This window comes from Panthera onca, chromosome E1 (assembly GCF_046562875.1).
Source record: "Panthera onca isolate mPanOnc1 chromosome E1, mPanOnc1 haplotype 2, whole genome shotgun sequence".
NCBI classification, from domain to species: domain Eukaryota; kingdom Metazoa; phylum Chordata; class Mammalia; order Carnivora; family Felidae; genus Panthera; species Panthera onca.
In genome coordinates this window covers 721,823-737,890 of record NC_138352.1, presented here as the reverse complement: position 1 = coordinate 737,890, position 16,068 = coordinate 721,823, and the positions used below count along the sequence as shown (strand labels likewise).

Below are 16,068 nucleotides of genomic sequence, written 5' to 3'. Positions count from 1 at the left end.
TACAAAATAAAATAAATATTACAGGGATGAGGCTACAGAAGGTAGGTGAGGTCAGGTCCTGCCAACTAAGAATTTTTTAGCTAAAATTAGTACCCTAATAAAAGTAATATGGCAGCAGGATGAGAGTGAAGGCAGATGATGGTGAGTCAGAGAAAAACAGTATATTGATTCATTCAACAAATATTTATAGATCTACTAATTTCTAGATGCTAGAAATAAGATAGTGAACTTGTAGGGCTTACATTTATTAAGGAAGATAAACAATAATCCAAACCAAGCAAAGTAAACTATATCAAAAAATGGTATCTACTATAAGGACAGAAATGGTAATTGGATGGAGTATGAACACGGTAGGGGCTGAGAAAGAAGTTCAGTGAGAAGACTGAGGTGAAAGGCCAGTGAATATTAATGTACGTGGGGGAGCAGAGGGTATATGGGAAATCTCTGTATCTTCCCCTCAATTTTGCCACAAACCTAAAACTGCTCTAAAAATAAAGTCTACTTAAAAATTTTTTTAATGTTTATTCATTTTTGAGAGACAGAGAGAGAGACAGAGCATGAACAGGGCAAGGGCAGAGAGAGAGAGGGAGACACAGGATCTGAAGCAGGCTCCAGGCTCTGAGGTGTCAGCACAGAATCCGATGTGGGGCTCAAACCCACAGGCTGTGAGATCATGACCTGAGCCAAAGTCAGATGCTTAACTGACTGAGCCACCAAGGTGCCCCAATAAAGTCTATTTAAAAAAAAAGAAGAAGAAGGTTGAAGATTAGGGAGTATTTATATTACCAAAGGCTCTATAAATTTAGATGAAGACTTTGAATTTTATTCTAAGACCTACTAATACTACTGTAGGACTCTAAGATTAGGGTTGATATGATCCGATTAAATTTATTTAAGATCACTATGGTCATTTACAAAATCAAAGCATGGGTAGTAGGAGGAATACTTCTGCTACAGGCAGAGGCTCCAGTGAGATAAAGAGAAATCAGCAAAATTTTTATTTACTCTGTGTACTTGCTTGATAGTATAGAACAGAGGTCAGCAAATTCTTCCTTAATGAATCAGATATTAAATATTTCAGTCTCTGTTCTAACCACAGAATTCTGCTCTTATAGCATGAAAGCAGACTTAGAAAAAATATAAGCAAATGAGTATGGCTATGTCCCAATAAAACTTTATTTAGAAAAACAGGTGGCAGCCAGATTAAGCCTGCAGGCCACAGTTTGCCAGCTTCTGATACAGAAGATGAAGAAATCCTATATTCAAAGTAGGTCTCCAGGCCCAATGATTCTCCACACAGGACTTCCACCAAGTTCACAGTGGCAGCACGGAGGACTGGAAGCCTGACAAGAGAGTTGATTATGATCTCCTAATCAGATGGAATTAGCCAGAATCCTGCTAAGTACTGACATACACACAGATCTCACCCTAGACATATGGAATACATGTGAACTGAAACAAACTAAACTATAACCTAGCTCTTATCCACTTCAACGACCCATCAAATCCAAAAGATCAAACTCAGATATGTGAAGAAGTCAGAAAATATGACCCATAATCAAGTGGCAAAATAATTAATAGAAGCAGATGCATATATATCTTAGCAGGGACATCAGCTATTAAACTATTATTTTTAGCTAGTATGTGTAAGTTAAGAAAAAAGAGGTTAAAGCAGAAAAAAATAGAAAAGACTGAAAATTTCAATAGAGAAATGTAATTATCTTTAAAAGAACCACATGAGCATCTGTAACTGAAAAACATTATCTGAATTAGAATTAATTTCCTGGGCATAAAGGCTGACTGAACACAGCAGAAGAAAGGATCAATGAACATGGAGACAGGCCAAGATACATTAACCAAAGAGAAAAAAAAGTCCAAAAAACAAAAAGAACACAGGTTGATATACGTGACAGATAATATCAAAGAATCTAATATATATAAAGTTCTAAAACACAGATTAAAAAAAAAAAAGAACTACTTTAAGAAATAATGGCTCAGGCTGTCCACAATTGATGAGACATCTCCAAAATACAAAACAGAGAAAGAAAATCATACACCTAGGCAATATCACAGCCCAATACTAAAAGCCAAGATACATAAAAAAAATTAAAAACAACCAGATCAAATTAAATAAATACATAGGTCGCATTATATTCCAAGTTGGGAAGGGTGGGAGAAACACAGCAAATAATGGGTGAGCGCCCATTAGAAACAATAAAAGTCCAAACATAATAGAATAACATCTTTAAAGTGTTGAAAGAAAAAAATTACCAATCTACAATTTCATACCTAAGGAAAATATCCTTCAAAAAATAAAGGCAAAAAAAAAAAAAAAAAAAAACATCATAGGAAAACAAGAGCTGAGATAATTCACTGCAGGCAGACCCACACTTCAAGAAATGCAAAGGAAATTCCACAGGGTGAAAAAAAATCTCAGATATAACACCATTTTATAAGAAGGAATGGAATACACTAGAAGAGGTAAATATATGGGTAAATAAAAAAAGACTTTTTTTTAAATCTTAAGAAGACTGCTGACTACATAAAGCAACAGTAATACAATGTATTGTAAAATATATACTATAGAAGTAAAATATAAGACAATGGAAGTGTGTGCTATAAATAGAATTAAATATCATAAGGTCATTACAGTGCTAACAAAGTAGTAAAATAAAAATTCAAGTTAAACCACAAAAAGTTAAAGATGCATACTGTAATCCCTTGTGTAATCTCTTTAAAAAAATTCCAAGAAGGTATAGCTAAAAGGCCAAGAAAATGGAAAGAATATAAAAAAATTTTTTTGATAAATCTTCAAGACAGAAAGCAGGGGAAAAAAGAACAAGAAACATACGGAATGCAAAACAAAGAGCAAGATGAGAAACTTAAACCAAATCATATCAAGTTATATAGTCAATGTAAATGGACTAATTTTACCATTTAAAAATGGAAAATCAAATTGGATATAACAAGACAAAAAATACATGACATTTATAAGAGATACACCTTAAATACAAAATCCAGACATATTTAAGGCAAAATTACTGAAAGCTCAACTAAGCAAAAGAAGTTAACATAAAAGAGAAGAAATTAGTAGTTTAAAAATTAAAGATCAGTAGTTAAAAAATTAGTGGTTTACTTAATAAATATAGTTAACTTCGTCCTATGAATTAAAAATACATTTCATTCTCCAGAACCCACTAGTTATAAAATCTGATCAAAATTCAGCCAAGAAAAATTAATTCCAATACTTTAAAAGCAAGGCAAACTTTTTCTTTTAGGGCCAGATTGTAAATATTTTAGGACTGTGGGCTGTACAGTCTCTATCACAAATGTGATGCTATGTAAATAAAACTTTATTTACAAATACAGGTGGTTTCTTTACAGGAGGTAGTTCACCCATCACTACTTTAAAGAGAAGCAAATGATCAGGACATTTTCTAACCACCATACATTAAACTAGAAAATTATAACAAAGTATTAACAAACAAACAAAATCAATGACTTGGAAAATTTTAAGCTGATTAAATTACTCAGGTTTAAAGGAAAATCAAGAATTATAGACCATGTGAATAGTTAATAATGAGATTATATGTAGAAGTTTATGGAATAGGGCAAAAGCTATATAAGGAAAATGTATAATGTAAACAAGAAAAAGATAAAATTGATAAATCAAGGAGTTGTAAATTTGGAAATAAGCTAATAAAAAAGATAAGCCTGAAAGCTCAGAGATAAGAAATATGAAAATAGTATGAGGAGAAGCTAAATTAATCTCAAATGACCATAATATATATAACTTTATGTACATTTTAAAATCTCAATGAAATGGACAATTTTTTGGGAAAATAACAGACTACCTAAATTACCTAAAGGAAACCTAATTCTATGAATGACAATAAAATAGAAAATACTGTCCAAAAACTACCAATAAAAACCCCTCAGGAAACCTAGGTCAACCATTTTTATGTATGAGTTCTATTAAACTTACAAGGAATAAATAATTTATACGATACATAAAGCACAGTGAAAGATAGAAACCATAACAATTCATCTTGTGAAGTTAGCACAACTCTAAAACAACTCTAAAAAAAAGGGATGAGAATTAAACTGGGAAAAAATAGATGTGAAAACATGAGTGTGAGTGTATGTGTCTATCTGGTGAGAAGTGTTCTTAATTTAATTACTAAACTGCTACAAATATCAGAAATATAAAAGAAACCAATAAAATCAAACTTGTTTCAAAATGCAACTTCAAGGTTCTCACTACTTTTTTCATTCCCCAACCACATTAATTTTTCTGGCTCACTGTTGTCTACTGCCAAATAAGAATCCTTATTCTCTGTTATATGACCACATTCTGTCGCTTTCTCCAATGACTTTTCACCTCGAATTCCATGACAACCTATCTTAACTGGCAAGGACAAATGAATTTCATAAGAACGATCTCAACAGCCAACCACAAATTGGAAAAATTGATAGGCAGAGAAACAGAAAGGGAGATACTGTACTGGAGAAAAAAATATGACAGGTTTAGGTGATATTACAAAAAGATTTGTAGCTCTAAATTAAGTAAGCAGGATCCTTTCCTCATATTAAATGGGAGTATATTTTTTTAATGTTTATTTTTTGAAGCAGAGACAGAGCATGAGCGAGGGAGGGGCAGAGACAGAGGGAGACAGATATCCAAAGTAGCAGGCTCCAGGCTCTGAGCTGTCAGCACAGAGCCTGATGCGGGGCTCAAACTCATGAACTGTGAGATCATGACCTGAGCTAAAGTCAGGCACTTAACTGACTAAGCCACCCAGGCATCCCGAGAGTGTATTTTTTAACCAAATTTTGTTAGAACAGGTTACAGAAAAGGTAAAAACTCTTAAAAAGCATATGCTGTAATTTCATGGTTTATTAGTGAAATAAACGTACTGTCCCCAGAGGGAAAAAGATATTTTTACAATACAATTATATTTGCATTAAATACTATTATATGTATTTCTTTACAGTTTATTATGAACAATCATTATTCAAAGAGCAATAAAGATTTTAATTAACTTCAGTGGACTATAGACCTCCCCCACCCCAAAAAAAGGAAAAAGGAAAAGGAAAAACCCACCAGTAACAAATACTTCTAATAAAGTGCCTTATTTTTACAGATAATGTAATTTTTGTTCATGGGGGTATTTAAAGGGAATTTAACTCAAATTCAAATTCAAACATCCAGTACCCTACCTGGTACTTAGATAGTAAAATGTGATAAACTGGACTTCCTCAATATTAAAAACCATTGCTCTACAAAAGCCCCTGATAAAGAGGTAAAAAGACAATCAAAAGACTGGGAGAAGATATTTGCAAACCACATATCTAACAAAGGCTAGAATATATAAAGAACTCTCAAAATTCAACACACACACCAACCAAAATAATCCAATCAGAAGACAGTGAAAAGATATGAGTAGATATTTCACCAAAGAAATACAGACAGCAAATAAGCACCTGAAAAAATGCTCAGTAATCATCAGCCAGTACAGAAATGCAGTTAAAAGCATGAGATACCATTATACACTTACCAAAACAGCTAAAATCAAAATAGTGACAAAAACAAATGCTAGCAAGGATGAAGAGAAACCAGATCACTTAAACAAGGCTAGTAGGCATGTAAAATGGAACAGCCACTCTGGCAAAGACGGCATTTTCTTTAGAAAGTAAACATGCAACTGAAGTACCTTCTAGACATTTATCTGAAATAAATGAAAACTTATGTTCACACAAAACCCTGTACATTTTCCCATTAGACCAGCAATTCCACTCCTATAAATATTCTCCCCCAAAATTTAAAACAAACTTAGTTGTATCACAATGTTCATAGTAACATTATTCACGATAGTGAAAAAGAAGAAGAAAAAAAAAACCCAAGTGTTTGTCCACAGATGAATGGATAAGCAAAATGTGACATATACATAAAAGGAATATTATTGAGTTAGAAAAAGGAACGAAGTTCTGATACATGCTAAAACACAAATGAACCTTGGCAACACCACACCAGATGAAATAAGCTAGACAGAAAAGGACAAAATAGTATGATTGTACTATGTAAAAAACCTAAAAAGGCAAATTCGGAGAAACAGAAAGTAAATTAGAGGGTATCAGGAGCTAGAGGGAGGGGGAAATGGGGAGTTACTGCTAAATAGGTATGGCATTTGTGTTTGGAATGATGAAAAATTGGGAGCTGATGAAGTTTTGGGCAGATGGTGGTGATGGCTGCACAACACTGTGAAAGTAATTAATGCCACTGAATTGTACAATTAAATATGGTTAAAATAGAGAATTTATGTTATATATATTTTACCACAATAAAAAAACTTCAAAAGATTAGTCCATGGCCTGCAATACTAGTGCAATGCCTAGCAGAACAGACGATTTCAATATTCAACAGCACAGAATCTCCCACAGAAAACAATTCCTACCCAAGATGAGCTTATAAACAAACTTTAAAAACACATGAGGAAATAACCCACCAGGAACAAGTCATAAAACACAGCAGAAAAATTAGCACCCCAAGCATTTAAGGTAATACGATGACACAAGAAAACATAAAAATATAACCCCTTTATTGTATCTCTAGCTCAGGTCTCAATCACGGGCAGACTCTGATGGTTTAAAAATTTAGGAGGTATCCCTCAGTCATAATGGCAGTTTGTCCTACAATGCATTGGACAATTTCAAAAAACAAAGTAGCAATAGTGCTCTGGCCTTATTAATATGCCATGGTTTTCCTTACTCTCTGTCCTAGACACATCTAGCCTATGTTTAACCATGTGAGCAGGTATAATTAGCTTTAGTACTTTGTAAGTCACACCCCCACCAAAATCAATTATTCTTTTTCATCTTCAGTTATTCTCATTTATTCTTCCACAGAACTTAAATTATTTTAACCAAATAAAAGTGAACCTGTCGTTGTCCTTGAATGAAACTGCAACAAATTAATGTGTAAATCATATAACATGATATGTCTTTCCATTTGGCCAAGTCTTACACAGGTTCCCTGTCAAATTTATCCCTGAGAATATGATGGTTGTTATCATTGTGAATGTAAATTTGTTATGTATTTCTAATCAGTAAATATTGGTAGAGCTAAAAGTGTCAACCACCCCCCAACTTATATTATTTCTACTAGATATTTACTGGATTCTCTAGGGTTTTCATTCATTTAAAAATAAAGATGACACTGTCTTTTCTTTTCCAATATTTATACTAGTTATTTTATTTTCTTGTCTTTATTATATACTAGAATTTCCAAACAATTGTGAAAAAGAGTGGTAACAGGAGAAATCGTGGCCACGTTTCTGTTTTAGTAGAAGTGGCTAGAGTACTTCTTTGTTCAGTATGATGTTTAGTTTTAGACTTGGTGACTAGCTTTTATTATACTTAAAGTACCTTTCTTTCTATTTGATGATGTTTTTAAAGGCTGCTGCTCAGTTTTATAAAATGCTATTTCAGAATATAATGCTACAACAATGTGGTTTTTAATTTTTTTTCTAAGTCAAACACCTGTTGATTTTCTGTTATATAAACATCTTTGCATTCCTGGCATAAATTCTACTTGTTATAGTACATCATCAGCAACTATTTATATTTAACTATAAGTTTTACTTATTTACTTTGGCCTGCTTTTCTTTCTTTACCTCCTGCTTAATTTACATTTATTTTCTACTTTGCCGGGAGATACCCTCAAGTTTTGTTCTTCCGACAGCTGTGTTACACTAGGGTACTATACTTTGAGTTCTCAAATATGTGAAATTAGCAGTTATTTTTCCCATTCATACTTGAATGATGGTTTACAATTACAATGATGCAATGATACCAATTAATGACATTAACATCTATCAAAGAAGCATATTTTTTAATTTTTTTTGATTTATTTTTTTTTTAATTTACATCCAAGTTAGCATATGGTGCAATAATGATTTCAGTAGATTCCTTAATGCCCCTTACCCATTTATCCCATACCCCTCCCACCACCCCTCCAGTAACCCTCTGTTTGTTCTCCATATTTGAGTCTCTTATGTTTTGTTCCCCTCTCTGTTTTTATGTAATTTTTGCCTCCCTTCCCTTATGCTCATCTGTTCTGTATCTTAAAGTCCTCATATAAGTGAAGTCATGTGATATTTGTCTTTCTCTAATTTTGCTTAGCATAATACCCTCTAGTTCCATCCACATAGTTGCAAATGGCAAGATTTCATTCTTTTTGACTGCTGAATAATACTCCATTGTATATATATATACCACATCTTCTTTATCCATTCATCCACTGATGGACATTTGGGCTCTTTCCATGCTTTGGCTATCATTGATAGTGCTGGTATAAACACTGGGGTGTGTGTGCCCCTGCGAAACAGCATACCTGTATCCCTTGGATAAATACCTAGAAGTGCAATTGCTGGGTCATAGGGTAGTTCTATTTTTAAATTTTTGAGGAACCTACATACTGTTTTCCAGCATGGCTGCACCAGTTTGCATTCCCACCAGCAGTGCAAAAGAGATCCTCTTTCTCTGCATCATCACCAATATCTATTGTTGCCTGAGTTGTTAATGTTAGCCATTCTGACACGTGTGGGGTGGTATCTCATTGTGGTTTTGATTTGTATTTTCCTGATGATGAGTGATTCTGAGTATTTTTTCATGTGTCAGTTGGTCATCCGGATGTCTTCTTTGGAGAAGTGTCTATTCATGTCTTTTGCCCATTTCTTCACTGGATTATTTTTCAGGTGTTAAGTTTGATAAGTTCTTTATAGATTTTGGATACTAACCCTTTATCTGATACACTGTTTGCAAATATCTTCTCCCATTCTGTAGGTTGCCTTTTAGTTTTACAGACTGTTTCCATCGCTGTGCAGAAGCTTTTTATTTTGATGAGGTCCCAATAGTTCATTTTTGCTTTTGTTTCCTTTGCCTCTGGAGACATGTTGAGTAAGAAGCTGCTGCAACCAAGGTCAAAGAGGTTTCTGCCTGCTTTCTCCTCGAGGATTTTGATGGCTTCTTATCTTACATTTAGGTCTTTCATCCATTTTGAGTTTATTTTTGTGTATGGTGTAAAAAAGTGGTCAAGGTTCATTTATCTGCATGTCGCTGTGCAGTTTTCCCAGCACCACTTGCTGAAGAGACTGTCTTTATTCCATCGGATATTCTTTCCTGCTTTGCCAAAGATTAGTTGGCCATACATTTGTGGGTCCATTTCGGGGTTCTCTATTCTGTTCCATTGATCTGAATGTCTGGTCTTGTGCCAATACCATACTGTCTTGATGAGTACAGCTTTGTAATACAACTTGAAGTCCGAGATTATGATACCTCCTGCTTTGGTTTTATTTTTCAAGATTGCTTTGGCTATTCAGGGTCTTTTCTGTTTCCATACAAATTTTAGGATTGTTTGTTCTAGCTCTGTGAAGAATGCTGATGTTATTTTGATAGGTATTGCATTGAATATTTAGATTGCTTTGGGTAGTGTTGACATTTTAACAATATTTGTTCTTCATATCCAGGAACATGGAATCTTTTTCCATTTTTTGGTGTCTTCTTCAATTTCTTTCATAAGCTTTCTATAGTTTTCAGTGTATACATTTTTCACCTCTTTAGTTAGATTTATTCCTAGGTATTTCATGGATTTTGGTGCAATTGTAAATGGGATTGATTCCTTGATTTCTCTTTCTGTTGCTTCATTATTGTTGTATAGGAATGCACCAATCAATGTGATTTCAGCGCATTGATTTTACACCCTGCAACTTTGCTGAATTCATGGACCAGTTCTAGCAGTTTTTTGGTGGAATCTTTTGTGTTTTGTGTCATCTGCAAAGAGTGATAAAAGTTTGATCTCCTCCTGGCCTATGTGGATGCCTTTTATTTCTTCGTGTTGTCTGACTGCTGAGGTTAAGACTTCTAATACTATGTTGAGTAACAGTGGCAAAAGTGAACATCCCTGTCTTTTTCCTGACCTTAGGGGGAAAGCTCTCAGTTTTTCCCCATTGAGGATGATATTAGCGTTGGGTCTTTCATAATATGGCTTTTATGATCTCGAGGTATGACCCTTCTATCCCTACTTTCTTAATGGTTTTTATCAATAAAGGACGCTGTATTTTGTCAAATGTTTTCAAAGAAGCATTTTTTAACTTTCACTAATTACTTGCGTGTTTAAAATAGTAAGTTAAGACAAAAATTAAGAAAATATATAAACATATAACTTTTATTTTAATTTTTTAATGTTTATTTTTGAGAGAGAGAGAGACAGACAGACAGACAGACAGTGTGAGTGGGCAAAGGGGAGAGAGAGAGGGAGACACAGAATCTGAAGCAGGCTCCAGGCTCAGAGCTATCAGCAAAGAGCCTGATGCAGGGCTCAAACTCACACACTGTGAGATCACAACGTGAGCTGAAGTCGGAAATTAGCCGATTCAGCCACCCAGGCACCCCTAAACGTAACTTTTAAAATAAAAGAGAAACATATATATTTCCTTTATAACTCATAATGTTTTAAAAAGAGTCATACAATTGTTTTTTTTTTTTTTGATAAAACTTAGGAGTCCTACATGTATCTAGTCCTACATGTATCAAAAATAATTTTTACATGAAAATTTTGAAAGAAGTTATAAAATTCAGTTATAAAACTGGTATTTACATATGCTTAGGGAGAAAACTTTGCCTGAGAAAATTCATTTGTTATTTTTGGATATAAAATCTATTTCTGTGAAATATTTATATAGTGGCCTACACAAAAGTTCAGATCAACTATTTAAAATACAAATTACAACAAGACAATTTCCCTTTATTACAAATTCTTTTTAAATGAATACTAAGTTAGTTTCCTAAAACAAAACAAATAATTATGCTTATGAGAAAAGTTACCTTATGAATCTTAAATATAAGCTAAGAGCAAAAGTTAATATAAAGAATAAAGTCCACCCAATTATTCATTAACAGTTAAAGAAAAAAAATAATAATGAAAACACTAATGATGTTATTCGATAGGTATACTTTTTTTAAAATATAAAATTTATTCTTGCTTTATAATTTCCTACCTTGGAGTACATTTGGCTTCTTTTCACACAGGATACAAAGCACTATTTTTATACCTAATCTAACTTATAACTACACTAAATTATAAACATTTTACACGAAAAACCATGGAGAAGAATAAATAGTAAAATGAGACCCCCCAAAATCATTATTGACATAATTAAATATCTAGTAAATCAAAAGGAATTAGCTTTAATACTACAGTAGAACCCTGACATGTATGGATTTAATAATATCTCTGCTAGAGTTGTACTTACTCTGAAGCCTAAGATATAATCATTTGTAATTTTGCTAAAGTGCAAATATGATGCCTACCTTTAATCAGAATAGTATGTATACAGAAGTCACTTATCTGGTACTCAGATCAAAAAGTCTATTCACAACTGCATCCTAGTATGACTTTATTGATTTCTACTAATATCTTATAGAAGGTAATAGCTGTGAAGTGATAGAAAATGCTAGTGCTGGTGTCAAAAGTGAACAACTGAAGGTGTCTAAGAAAATCATGGTTCTAGGCCAGAAAATAAATTTGGGATAAGCCATTTTTTTAGGTGTCAAATTTGGAAACCACTCAGATCTCTGATCTCTATGAGTATGTGTGTGTGTGTGTGCATGTGATCAAAAAATGATGCCAATAATTGTCTTCTGCAAACTCAAACTGTGTGGGGAGACAAAATAACTAAATGTAATGTGGTTCTCTGGACTGGATTCTGAAACATAATGAGGACATTAATGGAAAAACTAATGAAATCCAAATAAAGATCTGCAGTTTAGTAAACAGTAGTTTACTAATGTTGGTTTCTTAGTTCAGACAAATGGACCATAAGAATATAAGATGTAACAATGGGTAAAAGTGGGTAAGTGGTATTGAGAATTGTCTGTACTATCTTTACAACTTTTCTCTAAATCCAAATTTAACCCAAAATAAAATGTTTACTTCAAAAAAATAACTAAAAACTAAAATAACAGACAAACAAGGAAATGAAATAACATTAGTAAAAACCAAAAGAAAAAGACAATAGAAACAGACACATTTAGTTACCAGACACAGATTTTACTATGTTTAGGGACATAAGAGACAAGACTGAGAATACTGGCAAAGAAATGAAAACCATAAAAAGAATCAAATGGCGTCTACCTGCTGATTGTTTTTAAGTTGAAAGGGGAAAATCAGTACCCATTAGTAGAAAAACCTGGAGAGCACCTTGATTTGGTGATCTAAATCACTAATGAGAGACAGATGGACACTGTGCGCTTCCAGCTGTGATGCCCCAAGAAGAAAAAACATAAATTTAAGTAACATTCAGACCACAGATGCATACCCTGAATCTAGTCATTTAAAAAAAAAAAAAAATCAAACACAAAATTAGGGGCTTCTGCTTATTTTTAAAAAGAGAGACTTTATTCTTCAAAAATGTCAAAAAAGGTTGAGCATTTCAAATTAAATGAGAATAAAAAGACATGACAAAGTAATGTAATGCCTTATCCTTATTAGAGCTTGGGAAGAAGGGAGAAAATTCTACACAGGAAATTACTCGGTAAACTGACAAAATGTGGAAAATAAATGGTAGATTAGATAAAAAGTATATCGATGTTAAACTGTTTGAAATTGATAACTATACTGTGGTTATATAGAGGAACCTCCTTTCCTCAAGAAAGTCACACTAAAAATTTTAAAGAGTAAAGGGGCACAATGTATTTAACTTACTCTCATGTGATTTTTTAAAAAGTGAGTGTGAGAGAGAAGACAGACTTGGGGAGAGAGGGAGACAGAACATGTATGTATGTATAGAGAGAGTGATAAAATAAATGCAGTGAAAGTTAAAAACTCATGAATGTGTGGAAGGGCATGTGTTCTTTGTACTATTATTGCATCCTTTCAGTAAGCTTAAATTTATTTCAAAAAAATTTAAGTTGGCAAATGGAATTTCTAGGACTGAAATACACAAAAAACTAAAATTAAGAACTGAATACAGTTAAGGGCAGATTATACACCACTGAAGAATGAATTAGTGAACTGTAAGATATCCTTATCAAAAAGAAAATATCCTGCATAAAGCATATAGAGAGAAAAGGATAGGAAGAGATTTTAAGAGACAGAGATGATATGCATGTGGTCTATCAAATGCATAACTGGAGTCCTAAAAATAAAGGAAAGAGTGAAAATGAAGAAAAAATCTGAAGAGATAATGGATAATATCTTTTTGAAAGTGATGAAAGCCAACAAGCCATAAATTCAAGAAACACTACAAACATAAACAGATGATGAACAATGATGGAAGAAGGTATTGTGCTAAGTGAAAAATCAGAGAAAGATAAATATCGTATGTTTTCCCTGGTATGTGGAATCTAAAAAACAAAATCAACCAACCAACCAGCCAACCAACCAAATAGAAACAAACTTGTAAATACAGAGAACCAACTAGTGGCTGCCAAAGGGAGGGGGTTTGGGGAAGGGCAAAAAAGGTGAAGGAGATTAAGAGGCACATACCCTCAGTTATAAAACAAGTCATGGAGATGAAAAGTACAGTATACTAATTGTCCAATCACTATTGTATACCTGAAACTAATATAACATTGTATGTCAACTCTACTTTAATAATAATAAAAAAAAAAAAGAAAACCACTCCTGGGCACATCACTGTAAATCTAGAAAACTAAAAACAAGGAGAAAAAAGATCGCCTTTAAAGAGGCAGCAATTAAGACTAACAGTTGACTTCTCACCAGAAATAATTCAAGAAACCAGAAGACAGGGGCTCCTGGGTGGCTCAGTCAGTTGAGCATTTGACGTCAGCTCAGGTCATGATCTCACGGTTTGTGGATTCAAGCCCTACGTTGGGCTCTGTGCTGACAGCTCGGAGCCTGGACCCTGCTTCAGATTCTGTGCTTCCCTCTCTCTGCCCCTCCCCAACTCACACTGTGTCTCTGTCTCTCAAAAATGAATAAACATTAAAAAAAGTTAAAAAAAAAAAAAAGCCAGAAGACAACTATATTTGAAAGTGCTGAAAGACAACTGCCAATCTAGAACTCTATTCCCAGCAAGAATATCCTGCAAAAATAAAGGCAAAATAAAGACATTTCCACAAACCAAAGTAAATTTGCCACATGAAGGAAATACTAAAGGGTCTTCTCCAGACAAAACTAAAAGTGATCCCATCTAGAAGAAGTGAGGGATGAAAGAAGGAATGAGAATCAGTGAAATGATCAAATATATAGGTAAACCTAAATAATGGTGAGTATATAAAACAACAATAATGTCTTGTAGAGACATTAAGGCTAAGGCTCTTGCATTGTCCAAGAAGAAAGGAAAAGTACCATTTGACATCAAACTTTGATTGATGTTTTAATCTTTAAGGTAAGCACTGAAAGAAGTACAAGAATATGTAATTTCTAAGTCAAAAGGAAGAGATACAGAATAAAAAATGTTTTGATATATCAAAAATAAAGCAAGAAAGGAGAAAGCATGCAGAACAGGCAGTATAAGTAGAAAGCACATTGTAATGTGTTATATTTAAACACAAATATATCATTGGTTGAATTAATGTGGATTAACCAACATCTCCCTTAAGAGAAAAATTTGTCTGAATAAATTAAAAAAAGAAAGCTCAACTATACCCTATTAACAGTAAAACCATACAGAAATGCTGAAAGTAAAAGAATAAAACAAATTATACTCTGCAAGCACTGTAATCAAGAGAAAGGTAGGATAGCTACAGTAATATTAGATAAACTCAACTTTCAAGCAAAAGACATTATTAGAAATAAAGAGGACATTTAATTATGGTAAAACAGATTCACTAGGAATATACAGCCATTCTAAATTTCAGTGTGTCTAATAAGATAGGTTCCAAATATATAAAGCAAAAATTGTCAGGAACCAGAAGGAGAAACGGGAGAAAATTCCACAACCATAGTGTGAGATTTAATCACATCTTTCTCAGTAAATACTTTCTTTAAAATAAATAAGGGTATAAAATATTTGAGTACCACCATTAACAAAACTGACCCACACTAGACCCAATAACTGTAGAATCCATATTATTTTCAGATGCATCTAGAACATTCACCAAAAATTGACCATAAGCTGAGCTGTAAGGCAAATCTCAAAAAATATCAAAAAAATAGGGGCACCTGGACTGTCTCTGTCCGTTAAACATCCGACTTTGGTTCAGGTCATGATCTCAAAGGTTGCTGAGTTCAAGCCCTGCATCAGTGAGTTCGAGCCCTGCATTGGGCTCTGTGCTGATAGCTGAGAGCCTGGAGCCTGCTTCGGATTCTGTGTCTCCCTCTCTCTCTGCCCCTCCCCTGTTCACACTCTGTCTTTCTCTCTCAAAAATAAATAAACAGTAAAAAAAATTTTTTTAATCAAAAAAATAAAATAATAATATAAGAGAACTTAACTATACTGTTATCACGGAACCTAAGTTAATAATAAGAAGAAAACAGGAAAGCACCAACTGTTTAGAAATTAACAATTACACTTTAAATACCTATGGGTCAAGAAGAAATCACAATGAGAGTTTAAAAACATTTTTAAGTGAATAATAATGAATATACCGCCAATGTAAATTTGTAAAATGCAGAAAAATTAGAAAATCAGAAGATTGAAACAATAAGTATCTACAACCCATTAACAGAAAACATTTACTACATTTCTTATCAACATTTCTCCAAAAAAAGTATACATACAAGTTTATGTTTTTTACCTTAAAAGCTTAAGAATTATCTCCTTATTCTTAAAACAAACTTCATAAACTTTATTTTAATGACTGTAAAAATCTAAGTTTATATTTCACTTTCTGTACAACCCTTTGAGGGCAGTTCCTATTTCTACAGTCTCATTCCCCAAAGGGTGCCTAAGAATGAAATAATTTCCTATGTTAATTCAAAAAATAAATTTATGTCTAGAAAGTTTTTAATAAGCAGTACACAGAAGCTTTACTCCCTCATATATCAGAAATAAATATGTTTCATCCACAAACTCCTTTATCTGACTGTTCCTGGTAAATATT

At 33.2% G+C, this 16,068-nt stretch overlaps 1 protein-coding gene across 1 annotated transcript in view; it reads right to left on the bottom strand.

The window, feature by feature from the left end:
• The window catches only part of TANC2 (tetratricopeptide repeat, ankyrin repeat and coiled-coil containing 2), a 291,625-nt gene that overhangs the window by 214,318 nt on the left and 61,239 nt on the right, over positions 1-16,068 (bottom strand). The window lies entirely within an intron of this gene.